General features: G+C 38.5%; 1 protein-coding gene across 1 annotated transcript in view; it reads left to right on the top strand.

Annotated features, from left to right (window-relative positions):
- The window catches only part of PTPRN2 (protein tyrosine phosphatase receptor type N2), a 652,409-nt gene that overhangs the window by 144,068 nt on the left and 491,217 nt on the right, over positions 1 to 17,124 (top strand).

Here is a 17,124-nt window from a genome sequence, read left to right as displayed (position 1 = left end):
GCCATTGATTGATTACATTGATCATTCTTAGGCTACAAATCTTGTAAACACTGTACAAACGTTTTAGTAAATTTACAACAAAATCCTGTTAATAGTAGCATAGCATTCTGTTTTGCTTTGAAGCCGAACATTAGAATAGTATCTTTAAGTTGGAAGGGGCCTATAGCAAACATCTAGTCCAGGGGTGTCAGACTCGTTTTCACTGAGGGCCACATAAACCTCGCGGTTGCCTTCAAAGGGCCAAATGTAATGTTAGGACTGGATAAATGCAACTACTCCGACGTTCATACTTTCTCATTCATACTTTCATACATTCGGCCTTTCTCAATGATTTTTTTTTTTAAACGTCCTGACATATTTGTAGGTCTTGGAGACATATGGTCCAGTAATTTGTTACGCAGCTCAAGCACCTCTGACATATTGCCTCTGATGAAGTTATTTAGGTTGAAATTTTCAAACTTGAATGCTTCAATGTGTGCATATATGACAACAATAGCAATCTGCTGAGTATGGTTTGCTTTTGTGTCAATGGAAACTTAGGATAAGCAGACACCTTAAAACAAAAACTAAACCAAAACAACAACAACAACAAAAACCCAAACCAAAAAACCCCCAAACAAGCAAAACACCAAAACCCCCCCCAAAACAAAGAGCAGCATTTTTATTTTAGTAGCTAATACTAATTCAGGTTTTCAAGATACGCTATACTTTGATTTGGAGCAAAGTTCAGAGGTCCTTGAAATGATGGAGACTTTAACTAACATCCTACACTATACCGATGGAACCAGTTTAGACTTTAAATATACTTTTATAGTCTCAGAAAGGCTTCTTAACACAGGTGAGGGAGAACACTATTGTAGTTACATTGCTTCTAGACCTCCTCTGTAGTGTTTAGCTAACTCCAGTGCACCTGCTTTTTGGGCTTTCCCCAAGTGTCCTATTCCTAATTAGGTCCTGATATGAGCACCTGCTATTGGAGACACACTCCAGGTTCACCTGACCTCAGTTTAGTGACTCTGCTGAGTGTGAGTGAAGAACTGACAGTGTCTCCAGAGTCAAGGTAGAGACACTTCCGCAGAGTGTAATCCATCCTACCTAAAATTTGAAATATCTTCTAAATATACTCTCTCTTTCTCTCTTGGAGATTTTCCCTGTAGTGTTCTTTACTTCTTCTAAAAATCTCCGTACGTCTTTTGGCTTCCAGTGTATACATGCTGTCTTTTAGTTAAGATACTTTATGTTAAAAAACTGTCGAAGAAAAGAAAGGAATTTCATACGGTTCCCAAATGAACGAGATTCGGCTTGCACATTGGTTGCTTTCTGTTGGCATCTGGGTCCTAGTACAGCCTGCCATTCTTAATCATATTTTAATTTTCAAATAAATTGCTTTCATTATCCTTTCATTTACAATACCATGTGTGCATTACTGCTCATTAATGTTTGTCATCTACTTTGCTGAGACTGGATTTTTAAATAGCCATGGTTGCAATGCAGTAATTAAAGATGATCCATGTTGGTTTTGTAGAAATTATTCTGAAGCCTTCTTACAAAAAAAAAAAAAAAAAAGGAAATCCAAAGCCAGAGTGCTGTTGAAATCAATTCCTTAAATGTACAGAAGCAGCTTATCATAAGTGCTTTGCCTGTAGGTAAAAAGAGAGCACTTCTAATGGTTCTGCTAGAATGGTGCCTAATGATGGATCTGTATGGAAACTATATTTCCTTGTAATATTGTAATTACTGACAGGCCTGTTTTTTCTGAATATAAGATTTTGTACTTCATATAAAGTAATTTTTTTTTCATATTTCTTTGCAATTTTTTTATTCCAATGTCTGTTTAGCATGGCTATTCAGGCAATTCCTTCCTCCTTTTTTCCACTCCAGCTACCAAAAATATGAAGGGACTGAAACAACCTGACGAGGATTTTTAAATTACAGTTTTGGAACAGAATCCCTGTGGGACTGAAGTCAAAACACAGAGGCAGTAACCTCTGCCATCTTCCTTAGGTTGTGCATCATAATATGGAAATGCTCCCTGTATCTGCACTTGCAGTTCATCTTTGCTTGCCTGAGACACAGCCCATATGGCTGATTTTATGCACACACAAAATTGTGGATTTCCATACCTGTGCCTATCCGATATTTTTATTCCTTGCTGCTCAGCTTTGAAAATCTGTCCCTTAGGGATCATGATGTGCATGTTCCAAAGTAATGTCACTACTGATATGGCACAGGAGTAAAGGAGCAATTATACACTATTCAAAGAGAAATTTAAATGGATTTTTAAGATGTGATACTCTTTATGAACTGCCAGAGAATTAGTTGTTTTTCTTGAATATGTTAAGAAGTAACTTCAGGTGATGGATACTTCCTGACATAACAGTGCTTGGCCCCAAGAGTTGGTGCAATCCTCCTGATAGGACTTAAAACTTTAGTTCTGCCATCGCTTGCAGTCCTCCTACATCACACTTATGTGGTCATGGCTAAAGAGGTCTCTCATTTATACCAGGCTGCATTCGCTCTGAGATCAAAAGATGGAAATACATTCTGGCTCTTTCCGTCTATGCCATTGTTTGCTTTTAATGAACCTTGTCACCTCTCCATGACTAAGAACTTGACACTCCCTGACTCAGAGCAAAAAGAAAAAGTCTTAAGCATCAAAATTACCCATGTTCCCGTTTTTTTTCCTATAGTTTCTATATCTTCATGGAAGTGTAGTGAAGGCAAAATATTTGGAAATGCATTTTTTGTGTGTGTGTTGCTGCGCTCTGGTTAAAATAATGCTTCTTAAGTTATTGAAATAGTAATAATTTCATATAGATAGATTCAATTAGTAATAAATCAATAGATTCAAATGAGTAATAAATTTATTAATTTACTTGTTTGAGCAACAGAAGAAAACTCAACGCTTCTCTATTTGAACCTTCTATGACTTCATTATTTGTACTCCAGCAAGCTGAAATAGTTGTAACACCTCCTCTTAGTGTTTGTTAGCTGAAAACCAAGCTGGGTGAAAACTGATAGTAGCCCTTAAGCTAAGGCTGGATCCACAGGTTTTTTTAGAGTTTGTTCTTTGTTACGGCTAAGCGATTTATCAGTCTTGTGACTTTCTTCATATCAAGGCACGTATCCGTTCAGTTTAATGATTTAGATTTTAGTTTAGCCACATGACCTTCAGCATGTGCCTCTCTATCTTTGTCAGGTCTGGAGGAAGCTTGTATCAACTACACTCCTAACTTACCTGTCTAATCTCATATGTGAGGTTTGGTGGGCTGAATAAGGATTAAACCAATTTTTCCTAAAACTCAGGCCATTTAGTGTGAAAAGAAACATTGCCTTTATTTGTTGTTAGAAATAATACTTTCACTTATTTGCAGTTTCACTATCCTTGTTAATGTTGAAAAATGGAAGGAGATGAGTAGGTGGAGAAGTCGATAACCCTGCTCTAGGTCATCTAAACACACTGTCTAGACAAAACCGCAGATTTACTGGTGAGAGTGTGGTGAGCTTTGGGAGTATATCTCAGAAGTTATTTTTCACTGAAAGAAGGCCAAAAATTATGCCTTTGTGAAATGAATTCATCAGCACCATTCTAAACGTAAGAGAGCCCGTAGTTGTCTCACACTGTATAATGATCACGTAAGATGTTTCAACCTAAGTGTAATCGGTACTTTGAAATTCCATCTGCGGAGGAAACTTCAGTGCTAGAAAGGTGTGTTTCTGCTTCAGCAGCCGGTATTTGTCCTACAGACTCCATATTATACCAAAGATTTAAAATTTCCTGAAGGGCGTGATATGATACTTGCAGCATTTTGCAACTACTTTTAATTTTTTCAGATTTTTCTGAAATTTTGGGAAAGCTGAGACAGCCATGGAACACTGAGGCTGCTGTACAGACAACTGCTTAAGCAAAAAAGTTATTTTTAAGTGTGGAAATATTCCCAGTAGGATCTGGGAGACTTGCAATGAATTAAAATTTAGGGATGTACTTAACAGTAACCGAATGCATTGGGGTTTCTGAGACTGGGTAACATGACATCCTTTCGAAGTACTTGCAACCTCAAATGCTTGTAAATATTTGGCTTAAACCCAAAACTGAACTTTGTCTGAAAGACAGAGAATTCCATGAGTGTAAAATTTGTTGCAGGATATTCCTTCCATTTTCTGGGCATGGGTAAATACACATCAAAGACAAAACTTTGAGGGGTCATAGTTCTCTGGAAACGGTGACTTGGGGGTGGTTAGTTATTCTTCAGGATGGAATAAAGATAAACAAATTTATTTTCTAATTTGGGCAGTATACCATTAGGTTCTCTGATACAGTGAATGTGTCTAAGTATATTCTCTTATTTACCACTTTTCCTGTGGTGGGTACTGATATAATTCTGTATATGCTGATTATAACACACAAGTACAATGACAGTTACAGTTCATCATGATTCTGGATGGCCTCAGATTTAAATTTTAGTAACCAGAGAATCAGAAAAGGTGGTTATACTAAAAATCATAATCAGAAGAGGTGCAATAACGCTTTGCTGCTCCTGTTCCAGTACACGAAGAGTGTCAATATCTGAACAGAAAATCAGAACCTGTGCAGAGATGAAGACAGGAGAGAGAAGTCGTAATACTGCTAAAGAAATGTAATGCTGTCAGTTTTGCATAGATTGTCTTATTCTGATCATGGTTATAAAGGTTTGAGGAATATCCCACCTACTGTGAGAAGACATCCCTCAAAGCATTGAAGCTGCTGCAATAGCTTTAGAATAAGCAACAAACGCTTGCTTTTCAGTAACGTAATAGGGATCTGCACAACCCTTGTCTCTTCGTATAAGAGGTATCAGTAACGTCAGTGAATTGCTGAGCATTTGCCAGCAATGTTTAAAAAAAATCTTATTTATGTAAATATATTTTTCTGTTTGTTTTGTGATATTAAAATAAGCAGAGCAGAAAATGATAGATTTTTTTTTTTTGAGTAACAGTCACTGTCCAGATAAGGTGAGGGCTAAAAGATTTCTCTTCTTCATACCACATAATATGCCATTTTCATTTTGTGCTGCTTATAACCCTGAGTGTCACAGCTTTCTATTCTAGTCTGAATAGTCAATGAAACATTATGAAGCCGATAAGAAAAGCTGGTCCCCGTTACTTGGCAACGGCTGTTAAGCAGAGCTGAGTGCTGTTGATTGAGGAGATTAGCTGCCATAGATAAACCTCCTCTTTTTGCTGCCCTGCTGCTTATCTTTCCACCCATAACAAGTTGCACCAAATATGACAGCAGTCAGTGGTTTGGGCAGAATATGAACTTGGAGGCAAATCAAACTTGTGTAGAAGACTTAGGGTGCAGCCTTTAACGTCTTGAATTTATTAAAATTTACAGGTTGTTTTCTGGCCTGTCCTTTCTTGACTTCGGGGTGAACATTTGTGTTTAAAAGGGTGATGCTCCAGATGTGAGAGAAGTGGAAGTCCAGTTCCTACATTGTCCATTTGTGAACACTGAAAATAGCAGCAAAATTTGTAACAGTTGTCTCTGACTCCTGTTCTTAGTGACAACGAAGAAATAAATGGAATACACTGTAAAATCAAACCACTTACTAGATATGCAGCAGTTGGATTAACAGATAAAAATTGTCTATTTTGGTTGATGCCTTTGGGAGAAAATGCTGTCGTAGATCAAACAAAAATGTCTAGGTGTGTCAATACCTGTTTATATCTGTATGTGGCTTGGAAATCTTCCTAGTTTCAGTATATCCAAATTATGTTTCATGAGAGAAGGATTACGTTGATGGGCAGATTAGAGCTGGAGTATGGCCAGGGACAGGAGGTGGTGGCTTTTTCAGGATTGTTTCTCTTTCCTCACACAGTTTTAAAATGCTGCTTTATCCTTTTCGTTTCATTAGTGGTTGTACAGTTCTGTTTACATTTCTGCCTTTGGAGAAGTCTTTGCAAAACTTGTTGGCCAGAACAGGAGCGTAGGCTCAACTGGTTGAATAACTGGGGAAGGGCAAAGCACTGGCAGAAGAGAGAAACTCCGAGGTGACATGCGTAAAGTTGCCTTTGTTCACAGACCTGGGTGATAGTTATTCATCTAGTAAGTGTCATAAATTCAGTGATATTATTTAAACATGTGTTGTTATTTTCAATAATCCAGCAGAAGCTTCGGAATCATAGATTTTTTGGGGTAGAAGCATTTTCCTTCGCTTAGGATTGCAGTCCTTTTTGTTAGCTCTATCAAAACATATTAAAAAAAGGTGATGGTTTCTGCCTGAAAGAGTATTCAGCTGGAGTATAAGAAGAGACATCAAACAGACTATTTTCTGTGTAGTTTTGTTATCCCAAGCAAGAATCTGGCACTTCATAAGCAATATAGTATGAGGGAGAAATTTAGAAAGATACAGTACAGCGCTCATTAGTAAAGTATTATTACAATGGGGTTTTTGGCTGATCCTGTAGTCCTGGCTTTCAAGCTTTTTTTTTTTTTATTTTGCATATTTGATGAACTGTTATTTCCTTTTTTTGTAGTATGAATACTTTGTTCAAAATTAATATTTTTTAAAGTTCTGTCTTCTTTTAAGAAGTGCATGTACTGAGTATACAACTGTACTTAACCACTCAAATTGCATTAGACTCTTAAGCTGTGAGTAGCTTAAATTCTGCCACCAAATCCCAGTTAAATTATGGCTTTTGTCTACAGTATATTAAAAAGCACATTTCAACCTATAAATATGCTAAAATGTTAAATATTTCCTATGAGCTGGATGTATTCTGTTAATAAATCAGGAAGCAATTTGAGACTGAACATTTCACATGCATTGAGGAGTCTCCGTGTGCATTGTAAAAGCAGAAAATTCTTGCTTTTTGGATTCATTTGTACCATAATTTCTAACACTGCAAATCTTAAAAGTTGTTATGAACTGTAACCCACAAAACTGGTGAAAATTAAATACTTCTGAAACTGCTCACAGTCCTGCTCCAGATCTCTGTTCCCATATCATTTTATCTGTCTGCAGGCTCACTTAAAGAGACAAAAGATCATCCTCTTTTCTGAAGATTTTTATGCTGAAAAAGGCATTTCACCGTAGGGCTTTTTCCAGCCTTTAGATAATCTCTTTTGCTTTCCTCAATGTCGTTTCTAAAATTGATCACTCATTTTAAAATTTGGACACCAGAACTCTGTAATTCCCACACTGACCTCATCAGCGCTGCATACTGAATGACATCACCTCCTGATTCCAACTTCTATATCCACAAACCTCCTGAGTGTTTTTGCCCTGCATTCTCTCAGACTGAACGCTGGGGTCTGAACCAAGCGAGAACGACTGTAATATCTCGTGTCCTCCACCTGTTGCCGTTAGCAAAGCTGCAGGACGTACGCAGATGCTGTCACATGGCAGATGCATCCAGACCAGGCATTGTGGTAGAAATAACTTTTCCAGGTGCAGCTTCTGATAGGTGCTCCTAGCTATGTAACATCCTATTTAGCTGTTTTAAAACACAGTTTTCTTGAAAACTGTCAGGTTTTTCACACACTCCAGCCTGTTCGGCAGAAACTGTTGGCATCGCTCTGTCCAAGTTCAAGGGGAGGTTCTCAGCTGTACCAGCGTCCGTGAGGAAACTGCCAGAGGCGGCTTGAGGTGCCGTGGCTTCTGTAGGCATGCTGAGATTTCATGCTTGAGCAAGGTGGAGAGATTTCTGAGATAGCTCCAAACAGTTTTAATCAGTCCACAGAGTGCAGCATTCTGTGAAGTTACCCTAGTTTAGAAGGATTTCCCCTCCCCTTCATAAAGGAATGCATTTGAAATTTCTGATGATGCGTTCAGGTTGGCATAACATAATTTTCTATAATTTTTTGTAATATTTTGCAGCGAGGGAACAAGATGGAGGTGTTTGTTACTATAATTCCATGCATGTCTGAAGTCAATTTCATTTAGGAATAAATTCAGTAGCTCAGATTACAAAAGTCATCTGCTGTCTCAATACATATTGTCCTGCAAAGATCTAGGAAACTTTGAGTTTGGCAAAGGTCAGAAGTAAACCAAGTTTGCTCTAACTATTAGATACTGCATCTAATGAATATGAATGGAACGGTCATTAGTCATGTTTTCACGAGGACACTGTCTCCTGCAGACTTGTAATAACTAACTCTTATAATATAAGCTCTTGGCACTTAGCACAAGTTAAACCTTTCACTACTTTGTTTTTTATAAAAAATGAAAATTGATACAGAAATCCATTTTGCTGAGCATGTTTCCTTGCAGAGTTATTTTTGCCTTGGGAATACAGATGCAAGAGCAGCTACAGCCTCATCACACAGCGAAGACATTGCCAGCACCAAAGTGGTTCTTGGCACCAACCGAAAATGTAATGGGGATCCTTGAAGTGACTGAAGTACATCTCAGTGATACTTGGAAAATTAGTGTGCATAAATAAGCATTAGTGTATTTGCATCTCATTGCCTCCATAAATAAATTCTTACTCCCTCCAGTAACCTCTGTTCATAAATGCATATTGAGTAAAAAAAAAGAATTGTTCATGTTTCATCATTCCCCATTGCTCTGGATTAATTTTAAACAGTACGAGCAACAGGAGTTCCATTACTCATCCAGGAGGGAGCTGAACAGCTTTAGAACAGTTTCTCCCTGCTTGAAACTTGTTCTGATTCAGATTGTTCATTTTTCTCTCTTCACTCCATTTCTCCCAATAATGTCATAAATAATTAATCAACCAGGTTGCATAAACTTTTAGTCTTTTCCCATAAAGCATCAGATAGTTCAATACTTAAGGATCTATGTGTATACCTCCTTTCTTTCTTAACTTCTCTAGTTTATTCATATCTTTCTATTAGTCATGTGGTCAGAATTCAGTGTTCTGTTTTCTGGAAAAAAAAAGAGCTTTTTTTCTAGATCGGGGGTGATACATGGCTCAGATTTCTCTCTGAGATTGCAATGCAAAGTATAAACTTACATATTAATCTTGCAGTCCAATTACTAAATATGATAAAGAAATGAGAGAGCTTTTTTGTAAGCCTACTAATACTTGACTTACAATTGAATTTAAGGTATTTTTCCTCTTGGAGGAGGAGTTGTATGTTGAAGTCTTTCCTCCCTTTTCTCTTTAGTACCAGTATTGACAAAAAAAAGGACTTGTCATTCAGATGGTTTTGATTGCAAGCTCTTTTTTTCTTAGCGATATGGTAGCTAATATTGAGTATGTAGTTTTGCTTAGAAAAGTCCTCTTAATATATAACAAATAGATCGTCTTGAGGAGTGTGGTGGCATTTTTTTGTGCGGTGGTTTTGCATTTGGTTTTTTTGTTGTTGTTGTTGTCTCTGTGATCAACATTAGAGGCTAATGGCTTCTGTGGCTTTCAGACAGCAGCGGTCATCTGGATGTGGAAGATGTTGATCTGGGTCACTGCTTTGTCATCCTTTTTTGTCCTCATCATGAAGCCAAAAAGCACAACTTTCATTCCATGTAGTTACCTAGGCCGTGGAAAATTCAAGTTGGTTTCTCTAAGAAGTACCAAATTATTCAAGCATTATTCAACTGGAACATCAGCTCTAGCAGCAAAAAATTTAAGACTTGCTTTCTTTTCATCTCTACTTTTTCCTTTCCTTAAACACCCTCCTGCCCTCTCCTCCCAAGACATGGCCATTATTTCTGCGGCTGCGAGGCCTCTGAACGACCCGTTAAGAGCGAGGTTCATTTCTGTGCTCTGAATTGCAGAAAGTAGGCATTGAAATCTGGACCTCTCATTCTCTTAGCTGAATAACTTGGGGGCTTTTTGGAAGCAGGCAGCACTTCTTTTCATGGCAAGCCATCTCTCTTCTTGCTTTGTTAAACGGTAGCTAGCTTTTTCACAGTCCTCTCCTTCCCTCCTTTTGCTGGACTCAAGAAAGAATATGATTTTTTTTTTAGTTACTCTCTCTACAATTTAAATATTTCTGTTGTAACTTCAAAAAAAAAAAAACCTTTCAAGTGAAAATGTGCATAATATTTTGGGACTATGCAATCCACCACTTAAATTAGCAGGTTAGCACAGAAACAGTTCCTGAAATTGTATTTCCCCTCTGTTGAAGGTTACATCTTTTTTTTTTTTTTTTTTTTTTTTGATGAAGGAAGAACAGGGTCCTCCAGAACTCGCTCTCGGAATTCCTCCTTTAAGACAAGGGGACTGTAACCCCCAGAGGATCTATTTATTCTTTCTCAGACATGCAGCAAGATGATCTGGAGCTTTGCAAATCCCAGCCCTATCACAGTGTTTGCACAACAGCTAACTAATGCTGCTGTTAATGCGAACTTTTATCTTTTCAGATGAGCACTTTCATAATCGCTAACATGCCATCCAGTTCTTTTTACCAGCAGAAATGTTTTGGGTTTTATTCAGTTGCAAGCAGACCTGCCATCCACTTTTTCCGTAAGTATTCGTGTCCAAAGAGGTGAGGAAAGGCATTAAACCTTGTTCGAGTCCTTTTATAGGACTGTGAGGTGGTCTGACTTTCAGCAGAATTCACAAAGCTACCTTTGCCCTCCAGGCAACAGTTTATTTAGCAGCTGAGGAAGATTGTATTTACAGCTCTATTAGTAAGAGTATCCGCTGCATAGTGTTTTCTTGTTGGATAATTTTTTTTTTCAAGTTCAGAACATCTCACTTTTGTGGTTTTTTTCTGCTTCTTACGGTGTTTCTATTGAATCCACAACATAAATCAACGACAAGAAAAATTTATGCTTTGTGTTTTATTTACAGTTGAGGATTTACATTTATTTAATAATGTTTTGTGCTTTACAGACTAGCAAACATAGAATACCAGGACGTACTCTTCCTAAAACAATCTGTATGCACTTTGCTTACTTGTTTTAATAATGCATTACTTCTAGAAACAAATATCCTAGGTTGGTTTTTTTTTCCCTGTATTGCATTTCTTAATTTTAAATAACAGCATTAAAAACTTCCACGTGGCTATCAGCCATCAGGGTAGTAGGGAAGGACAGGGTGGACTGAAGGTGTTGTAGCTGCGTAGCTGTGGATTGCAGATGAAGTCAAATGGATCTAAAAGTAAATAAATGCAGAAGGTGAACAATGTTTGCTCCAGGACTGATCCCTGAGCAGGAAACTGTCCACTAGATGCCAGTGTTACTGCTCTGAATGGGAAACAACTCAGGACTATTGAGGCTCCACACAGATAAGCAAAATAAAATGATAAAAAGGTTTGAAAAGTTTAACGCGGGGAGATTGGCTCCAAGGAAGGAGGCGGCATTCTCGGTGGAGCGCTGCAGGTTTGCAATGCAGTTCACGGTGATCGCAAGCAGCAGCTTTTCTGACGAACTGGTGCAGTGAGACTTGTAAGCATTTGCTGTTAGCAAGCATTGCAGTGATATTTTCAAAACATTGCATGAGAAATGACACTGTAGAAGCCACCCTTGCTCTATCTGCATGACCTCAACCTCACATGTAAAGGCAATTTAAAAGTAGAAGTATAAATTACGAACAAATCTTTTTTAGTAAGTGGAATATTGAAAAGATGCCGTTTGCGGAAGAGCTTATTTGTAAATGCTGAATGTGGGTTTGTGGTCTACGTGGTCTGAAATAAGCCTTCTGGAATGCAACTTAACAGAACTGTAACATTTTTTTTAATAATTTTGAAAACAAACACCTTACTGCAGAGAAATAGCAGGGATAGAAGAGTAAAATATTTTAATAATCTCCTTCATACTTCCTAAAACATTTAAAATCTGTGACCTTGAAGTCCAGTGTCGTGAGACTTTTGAGATGCAGATGTTATGCTTCCCACTGGAAAATGATTTAATCTTTCCAGTAGGCAAGTCAGGCTCTAACCTTGGGTTATAAGACATCAAGCACTGGCCTTTTCATTAGTCCTGGACTTCTCTTGGATCTTACAGCCACTTCACGCTCCTTCCCCAAGCTGTTGGTTTAAGTAATGTCCATATTCAGTGAGAAGAATGAATCATTTTCTTACAGAAGGTTACGTTGCTGGAGAATGATGCCCACTGAAAACTCTGCAGCAACATCAGAGGAGTTTCTCTGATTGACTGCAAGAGCACAAATGACACAGTCCAAAGTGGCAGCAGATGCCCTTTGTCACACCACTGGGTCTGTGGACTTTCTTGTTTACATTTATGACTCAAGAACAAAGGAAAATGCCTGCAATGTGGGACAAAACTTACATTTTATACAAAGCTCTACTTTACAATTTTTTAACAATTGTTAGGTAATTAGGGCAAGGCAGCTGAAGCATTGGTTGACCCATGAATGCCAGTCCTGCCTCTGTCTGGAGAGCCGCCTCCTTTCCAGCTGCTGCTGGAAGCTTGAAGAGCAGAACCGGTGCTTCAAAGCATCTGCTTGAAGGCTCCTTTGAAAAGGTCACCCGTCAGCACCATGTGAAAATTTCTCTGCATGTGGATCTAAATAATTGATGAGTGCAAAACACACTCTTTTAATTTACATCTGTGAAGCTCTCATCAGCCTCCAGTGTCTCTACCAGTCCTCATAGCTTTGGTCAACAAGAACTTATTCTTTTTTTTGCTGGTATTATTCAAAACTGTGCCGAGTCTTGTACATGTCTTAGTTTCAATTGTCAGATTAGCCATACTTATTGGTTCCAGGATGGGATTTGTTTCTCTAGCCAAGGACAGTTTATTACACATGGTTATTTTTTGTAGGAAACACTACTTAAAAAGAATTGAATGTCCACAAACAGTCTTGCCTGCAAGGTGAAGGTGGTCACAGTGCAAGTTTCCAAAGATTGTCTAGTACCTGTTAAGCATGTGATGCCTGTCTACCTTACCAAGTGAGCATGCTGGCACAATCAACTCTTCAAAACTGTTTCAAACTATGTTTTTTTGTGCTCTTCTTTTACATAATTTGATACCTAGATGTCTGTCATGAATGTAACATGGTGCTTCTTTCCTCAGTGGGTAAGAGAGGTAATAAATATCACAGAATCACAGAATCACAGAATCACAGAATGTTAGGGATTGGAAGGGACCTCAAAAGATCATCTAGTCCAATCCCCCTGCCAGAGCAGGAAAACTTAGGTGAGGTTACACAGGAAGGCGTCCAGGCGGGTTTTGAATGTCTCCAGAGAAGGAGAATCCACAACCCCCCTGGGCAGCCTGTTCCAGTGTTCTGTCACCCTCACTGAGAAGAAGTTTCTTCTCACATTTAAGTGGAACCTCTTGTGTTCCAGCTTGAACCCATTACCCCTTGTCTTACTGTTGGTTGTCACCGAGAAGAGCCTGGCTCCATCCTCGTGACACCCACCCTTTATATATTTATAAACATTTATGAGGTCACCCCTCAGTCTCCTCTTCTCCAAGCTAAAGAGACCCAGCTCCCTCAGCCTTTCCTCATAAGGGAGATGCTCCACTCCCTTCAGCATCTTCGTTGCCCTGCGCTGGACTCTCTCCAGCAGTTCCCTGTCCTTCTTGAACTGAGGGGCCCAGAACTGGACACAATATTCCAGATGAGGTCTCACCAGGGCAGAGTAGAGGGGAAGGAGAACCTCTCTGGACCTACTAACCACCCCCCTTCTAATACACCCCAGGATGCCATTGGCCTTCTTGGCCACAAGGGCACAGTGCTGGCTCATGGTCATCCTGCTGTCCACCAGGACCCCCAGGTCCCTTTCCCCTACACTGCTCTCTAATAGGTCATTCCCCAACCTGTACTGGAACCTGGGGTTGTTCCTGCCCAGATGAAAGACTCTACATTTCCCCTTGTTATATTTCATTAAATTTTTCCCCGCCCAACTCTCCAGCCTGTCCAGATCTCGCTGGATGGCAGCACAGCCCTCTGGCGTGTCAGCCACTCCTCCCAGCTTGGTGTCATCAGCAAACTTGCTGATAGTACACTCAATTCCCTCATCCAAGTCATTGATGAATATATTGAACAGTATTGGTCCCAGAACTGACCCTTGAGGCACTCCACTAGATACAGGCCTCCAACCAGACTCCGCCCCATTGATCACAACTCTCTGGCTTCTCTCCTTCAGCCAGTTTGCAGTCCACCTCACTAAATATCCTCACTAAATATCCACATAAATATCCAATTAATGGCAAATGGGCAAAATAATGAATTAAGATGGGTGGTTTCCATTTCCTTCTAAACCCCTCTCAAAAATCACCTTTCCAGAACTTGTGTTTTGACTCGTTCACAGTTTAATCTGTCAGTTGTAATTTTTTCACTAGAAGTTGATAAATATTCAGTGTAAATACACGTACCATGCTCCAGGTTGTTGTCTCTAATAAAAAGGTTCATCTGCCACAATTTGAGATCTTATTTGGCACCTGGGTTATGTTAAATTTGTATCTTTTAATCTTAGTATCTAGCTTTGTAATGTATATTTGTAAAAAATCAAGACTTTAAATAGCAGCTTGTAAAAAAAAAAAAAACCAAAACATACAATATGCTCGCATTTTTTCTCAAATAAGAAACCTGTTAGCAAAATAGCCAAATACATAAAGCAGCATCTCAGTATCTCCTTTGGTATATTGTTCTTCTGTTTTAGTCTCTTCTTTGGAAACAAATGTAGAAGCCGCCTAAAAGTCAATATCACCACGCTGTTAATGCAGATATTTCCAGGTCTAAGTTTTTTCTTTTTAATTTTTTTATTACTATGGAAATTTCAGATACTACATTTTGCTAACGGTTACCAAATGACAGCACCTTAATAGCAACCGTATGTGTATATCGATAGGTTGTCTCACCCTTCCCTCATTCTGGGCATGCGTAAAAAGCAGATCTCTTTTGCATGTCACCTTCCTTCTCAGAGTACTATTTTAATCAAAGTTCAGTATGAACACAGCCTTAACAGCTATAGGCATACAGGACTTTTCCTTGGGTGGTGGTTACTAAAGCATCGCTTGTGCTTCGAACCTCCTCTACTGTATGACATTTACTGTAAAATTTGGGAGCTTTTCCATTTGCGTTTTTGCTTCATGACATCTTTGGGCAATTTGCTTGTTGGAGGTCAAAGGGGTGCACGACAGGGAGCTCAGACACCAACACTGGAACAGCCCCACATCGCCCTGCGTTTGGCTGGAAAGTCACATCATGTACTTACTCACTGGAAAGACCACGCTGGTTTTGGATAGTCCGTGGCAGACTGGGCTGCAAGGTTTTTAAACGTTAGTATAATTTAAATGAAAATGAGGTTTGTGCTGGCTCCGAGCCATTTCAGAATTTGGGCCACATCTGCAAAATAGATTTTTTAGAAAGAAAAAGAGGGGGAGCTTTTTTTTTCTTTTTTTTAAAAATCATTCTCCCCTGCCTTTCCCCTCTCCCTCAATCTATGTAATTTTAAAAAAGGTTAAAAAAGAGGTGCTCTGCAAATGGAACACTCACCACAGAGATGTTGTAATCAAATAATAACAAAACTCAAACAAACCAACCCCAACCAAAAAAAAAATCCCAAACAAATAGAAAAACCTAGGAAAATTGCTACTTTTTTTTTGGAAAAAAAAAAAAACCCTACTGATAAACTATGAAATCTACTATTTGCACAACTCCAGTCCAGCTGTAATCCCCACTATAAAGACCCTCTGTATTTTAGAGATGGTATTTGCCAACCGCTCCTTGGGGTTCTGCTCCCCGGCTCTCCCGGTACCGCATTGAGCAGAGCGCTATTTGTGATGGCAGCCTCTTCAGAGCTGCTTATACCCTACCCGTATTTCAAGTAAAAAAGCCAAAATAACTTGCAGTTTCTCCCTAAGCAGTCCCAGTGTTTTTGGATAGATTGTATAATGCAGCTCAGGCCCATGTGCTAATTGTTAATTTTAGAATTTAAATAGGTTTTGTTCTATTCAAAGGCAGTTGGCTTAAGGTTTCTGAAAACTCTGCTTTCAGAAAAAAAGGTTAGGTCTCTTTTAGAATTTGTGAGTGAATTAGCTTTTGCATCCGTTGAGATATCTTGAAATGATACTTAATGCAAAAACTTTAATTCATTTTGAATGTGTATACTTTTGTGGACTCTAAGATAATTTTTTTTTTGAGGTATGTTATCTTTAAAAAAATAATGGAATTTTTGTTGTTTATATAAACATAGATTTGTAGCTGGTAATGGTGGTATTCCAAAATAGAGCTGGCTATTTCAAGTTATGTTTAATTTTGAACAATCTCGTTCTCGAACACTGAAATGTTCCACTATTCCATTCTGAATGAGGACCTTATTTATTCCTATTATCCAACCATTTACAAGTGGCTGATATTTATATACTTCGCTTATTTCCAACTGCAACAGGTTTTCAAACAGATATTTTTATCTGCTCTTAGGCTGTTTTATACGTTATATGGCAGAAAAAACAGATCTGTGTATGTGGTTTCTAAATTAAACCTAGTTTCCAATAACAAAATTAAACTCAGAGGTAAGTTTTTAATTTGGATCAAGTTAATTTGGCAGTTGCAAGTGACAGGAGGATTGGAAAGGCGAAGAAAGCAAAAGTTGGCTAATTTCGATGAGGTGTTTGTGTTTAACAGTGAAGGCTAATAATGCCCTTTTCCTGCATCCTGGATTGGTTTATTTTCTTTTGCGCCATTATTTGTGTTTAGTGAACAGCTGGGCCAGTAGTTCCCATTTGTAGCCTTTTAGCTCTGTGAAGCAGCAGAGAAAGTAATGGACATTTGAAAATTAATACTCACCGTTATTTTCTGCTAATCTGATACAGCTATCCTTTTTGAGGATAGATGTAATATCAGAGCTGAAGTAATTACTCTGTTAAAACTCGTACTGCAGGAGAATATTTTGCTAATTAAACTTGTTGCATTTAAATTGCTTCCTTTGGATCACTATATAGAAGAGAACTGTTGTGAACAATACGTGAAACCACTTTCTTTCTCGGAGGCCCAGAATTGCAGATGGTCTGATTGGATGTGAAGCACCTAGGCTCTGAATTAGGCTTTTGTATGAAAGAGAGAAAGGTAATTTGAATGTTTGAACTCCCTGTTCCTCCCACACATATACAGGAAGCTTGTCTCAAAATGAACAATTCTCTAAATAAAGACTAATAAGAAGCTAAATTAATTAGAAGGTGTGATTTGAAAAGACATTGATGAGAAGAGTCTGTCATTTTAGACAAATGGAATGGAGCTAAATAAATTAGGCCACATTAATAT

This window comes from Caloenas nicobarica, chromosome 2 (assembly GCF_036013445.1).
Source record: "Caloenas nicobarica isolate bCalNic1 chromosome 2, bCalNic1.hap1, whole genome shotgun sequence".
Taxonomy (NCBI): domain Eukaryota; kingdom Metazoa; phylum Chordata; class Aves; order Columbiformes; family Columbidae; genus Caloenas; species Caloenas nicobarica.
Note: the sequence above shows the minus strand (reverse complement) of the source record. Positions and strands in the feature narration are given on the sequence as shown.